Source organism: Triticum aestivum, chromosome 6B (assembly GCF_018294505.1).
Source record: "Triticum aestivum cultivar Chinese Spring chromosome 6B, IWGSC CS RefSeq v2.1, whole genome shotgun sequence".
NCBI lineage: Eukaryota > Viridiplantae > Streptophyta > Magnoliopsida > Poales > Poaceae > Triticum > Triticum aestivum.
Genome location: NC_057810.1, coordinates 2,813,410 through 2,818,081, shown reverse-complemented (window position 1 = coordinate 2,818,081; position 4,672 = coordinate 2,813,410). Strand labels below are relative to the sequence as shown.

The 4,672-nt window shown below is 44.8% G+C and overlaps 1 pseudogene; it reads left to right on the top strand.

Moving 5' to 3' along the window:
- The first annotated feature begins 806 nt into the window (after window positions 1–806).
- LOC123135299 (wall-associated receptor kinase 2-like) lies at window positions 807–4,160 on the top strand (annotated as a pseudogene).
- The last annotated feature ends 512 nt before the right edge of the window (window positions 4,161–4,672 follow it).

The window sequence follows — 4,672 nt, the reverse complement described above, 5'->3', positions numbered from 1 at the left end:
ACGAAAAGTGTTATTAGATCTTCATGAGCGCGTAAGCAGCCTAGAGCCCTAGACCAGTCCAATTAATACACAACTATATTTTCTTCGGTGACAAAGGATCGATTTTATGAGCTTAAAATGGAGCATCAGATGGTGTTGTCATCAGGAACCATAGCGGCGAGTTTGTGTCAGCTGTGTCGATTCGGTATGAACACATTGTTGATCCACTAAAAGTTTAGATATTGGCAGTATGGGATACAGTTTTAATGGCACAGAGACAAAGGTTTCAACATGGTTCATGTTGAGACTGATTGCAAGGAGATTCAGACTATGTGGGACGCCGGGTCATCCTGGTCTAGGGTGTCCGATATTTTAGGGGGGATTAGAAAACTAGCTGCTGTATTTCAAGGATTTAAACTCTGAAGAGATCAAAACAAGGATCAAATCATAAATTAATTGAAGCTATAAATGAGTGAAACCATGTAATATAAATAATGAGTGAAACCCTAGCTGAAGTTTATCCCTTTGGGGATTTGTGTTATACTGTACTATATTTATTTTAATATATTTACCGTAGAACAAAAAATGAAAAAAAAGTTGGATGATTCTACCTTGTGCTTGAGGGAGTGGAACACAATTTCCTTACGAACTTAGGTGTTCTTGGATACTAGTTTCTTTCGCCAGCACCACTGGATGGATGGAGTTGGTTGACAAGAGATGCCAGATTGGCTTCCCAAAGTCCCAGTGGCAGTACTATATAGCAGGCACTAAAATTAGCTAGGTACTAGACATACACTGAGGTAGAGTCGATCCATCTCCATCTCGCCATGGTGCTAAGCAGCTGCGTATCCCTTGCAGCGGCGCTGCCGCTGGTGCTGGTGCTGGTGCTGGTGCTGCTGATGTGGGTGCCGGCGGTGGCCGGGGATCCGGCCATGCCGATTGGGCAGCCGAACTGCAACACCACCTGCGGGCTGCGGCAAGGTGACTGTGCCCTACCCGTTCGGCATGGGACCGGACAGGTGCTATTGGCCAGGATTCAAGCTCACCTGCCACCATGGAAGCAAGCCCCCAAGGCTGCTCCTCGGCGACGGCGGTGCTGGTACGTTTGAGGTGGTGAACATCTTCCTCCAGAACAACTCGATGCGCGTCATCAGCCACGGAGTTCATCCCATAAACATGAACGGCTCTGGCGACGGGCGCGGCCGGTGGAGCTGGAGCCTCGGTCCCGGTGGTGGGGTGCCATACCCATACGTGCTAAGCTACAGAAACGAGCTCATCCTCATGGGGTGCAATGTGCAGGCCACGCTGCTAAGCAATGGGAGCAGTAGCGGTATCGTGAGTGGCTGCGCCTCCTTCTGCACCGTCACCACAGAGGAGGAGATCCTCGGGTATAGCGAGGACGGCGGCGTGCCCTGCACCAATATCGGTTGCTCCAGTCGCCAATCCTCGCGGGTTACACCTCGTACAAGGTGGAGCTGAAACGGCTCGACGACGGCCTGCCAAAGGGCAAGCTTGCCCGCAATGTGCCTGTGAAGGTGCTCATCGCCGAGACGGGTTGGTTGAGCCAGGACCGGGCCAATGATCTGTTCGACGCATGGGATTCCCAACGGTGGAAGGCCATGCTCCAGGTCCCGGCTATCCTCCGGTGGGCGGTGCCGCACGGCACAGCACCGACTGTATATGAGAATGAAAGACCATGCCCCACCGACGCAGCCCGGATCATCTGCAAGAGCGCCGACAGCGAGTGCAGTGACCGGGGAGATTCTACGCTTAAAGGCTACTCATGTAGCTGCAAGCAGGACTACGATGGCAACCCTTACCTCACCGGCGGATGCCAAGGTACGTACCTCCGTGTCATGTAATTTAGTTCCGTCCAATAGAACAAAGCCTCTGCATTTTCACATGCATGTATGCAATCAAACTTTCTAGTACTCCCTCCATCCCAGTTTACAAGTCTTGCACGTGTACCTTGGTCCCTAATTTGACCTACTTAATAAGAGTCATACATTACAAAAAATACATCATTATAAACTTTAGATATTCTATTTTCTAATAATATAATTTTTAAGTTAAACTATTTGTTTTATATAAGTTTAATTACCGACCTGGATACGCATGCAAAACTTATCAACTGAGATAGAGGGAGTAAAGAGATATGCAACTTTTAGAGTAATGCTTGATTCACGGGCAAGGCTTTACAGAGATTCCCGGTTGATATAGTTGGACTTTTCTGATTGGATTAGGGAGGGAGGGTGGGGCACCACCCGTTGAAAATTACAAGAGGGGTGGGGGGTGTTAATGTTTTCTTAAAGTGAAGGCCATCATGGCTAGCTTTATTAATGTCAAACAACACTCCCTCTTACCTCCTCTTTTCACATGTAGGTAAGAGTACATAATAGATATGTATCATTGATTTTATTAAGTAGTAGGTCCGAGTAACTCTTACCTTCTTAGTCCCATGTAAAAAGAGGAGGTAAGAGGAAGTATGTAAAATTGCATAGAGAGATAAGCATCATACGATTGGTTTACTGCAAGAACAACTATTTCCTTCCAAGAGAACAAAACCTCCATAGGCCTATCGTCAACCTTGTCATCATGTTGCTGTTTCTAAACTTGTGTTTTCCTGCATTGCTTATTTTAAACTAGACATGGATTCATTTCTCTATACATACATGTATAGATATCAAGAGTGCGATCGGAAAGAAGAATATGGGTGTTTCGGCGACTGTGAGGAACTTCTCGGGACATTTCAGTGTCGGTGCCCCAGCGGGTTCCATGGAAACTACAGCATACTCGGCGGTTGCATCAAGTCCGTGAACACAGGTATGTGTTCCACTGCTGCCTAAAGTTGTAGAGTACTGATTGAGTAAAAAACAATGGAAGTCCATATTAAATAATTCTAGCTTCCCAACTTTACGTGTTTGACAAACTACTAGTAGTTGAACATATGGTGTGCAATTTTTTTCTCAGGTTTAATCATTGGTCTCTCGGTTGCTAGTGGCCCGTGCATTATACTTTTTATTCTTGGCACAATCCTGATAATCCGTAATCTTGAGCAACACAAGGCAAAGAGATTGAGACAGAAGTTCTTTAGTCAAAACTATGGACAATTGTTGAGGCAGTTGGTATCTCATAGGTCCGACATCGCAGAGAAGATGATAATTCCTTTAGAGGAGCTACAGAAGGCCACCAACAATTTTGATGAGGCTCGTACGCTCGGTGGAGGAGGGCTTGGCACCGTCTACAAAGGGATTTTGTCAGACTTGCATGTTGTGGCCATCAAGAAGTCAAATATCGTGGTCAAGAGAGAAATTGATGAGTTCATTAATGAGGTTGCCATACTCTCTCAAATCAATCATAGGAATATTGTAAAGCTACATGGATGTTGCCTGGAGACAGAAGTCCCTTTACTAGCCTATGAGTTTATCTCCAATGGAACCCTTAGTGACCATCTTCACACAGGAGAAGCAAGATCACTATCTTGGGAAGATAGGTTACGGATTACAAGCGAAATAGGCAAAGCTCTTGCTTACCTTCATTCTGCTATTACTGTCCCTGTAATACATAGAGATATCAAGCCTTCCAACATACTTCTTGACGATGCCTTAATAGCAAAAGTGTCAGATTTCGGAGCTTCAAGGTACATTCCCATGGGTAAAACAGGGTTAACAACAATAACTGCAGTGCAAGGAACTATCGGTTACTTAGACCCTATGTACTATTACACAGGACGACTAACGGAAAGCAGTGATGTGTATAGCTTTGGAGTCCTTGTTGAATTGCTTACTAGGAAGAATCCGTCTTCCTACAGATCCTCTAAAGGTGATGGGCTTGTCATGCAGTTTGTTGAACTACTTGCACAAGGAAATCTCAGCGAGATACTAGATCCACAAGTTGTACAGGAGGGAGGTAGCCAGGTCGAAGAAGTAGCTACTCTTGCTGTGGTGTGCATGAAACTGAGAGCGGAGGAAAGGCCAACCATGAGGCAAGTGGATATGGCACTAGAAGGTCTCCAAGCACCCAAGGAGCATTTCAAGGGTGATTCATCAACAAAAGAAGATGATGAGAAATATGTTCCAGTGAAACATGCATCAACTAGCGGAACAACAAACCAAAAGGAAGCTAGCAGGTGTCACAACCTAGAAGAAGAGTTTGTATTATCTGCAAGATACCCTCGGTAGTTTTGCTTGCTTGTGTCCGAGCTTGATTTATGGTGCAATAATATGCTGCTATTATTAGTAGTTGCAGAATTGCTGATTCAGTTTGTGCTTTGTATGAAAAATATGTGTTGAGCTCTTGTATATTTATACTTTTCATGTGCAACTACATGTCTTGATTTAGGACATGCATTTCGTTCAGTTCACATGGATGTGTATCTCTTTATCAACCGCTGTTGTAACAACCTAATGACTCCTTTCGTTCCTAAATATATGACGTTCAAATTAAACTACCACAACGTCACATCATATATTTAGGGAGTAGTTATTAATAATGGAAAGCTAACCACTAGCCAGCATACAGAAATGGTTATTCTGCAGATAACATGTGCGTAAGCGTGAAGACTAGTTCACCCCACTTGTATTTTTTGTATTTGCAGCGATCCTCAAGAGGCAATGCCTTTGAATAATTCAACTATGAGCTTGATTTGTACGTCTGACTTTCTTCATGACAGATCACCCCCCATGAGAGCCAG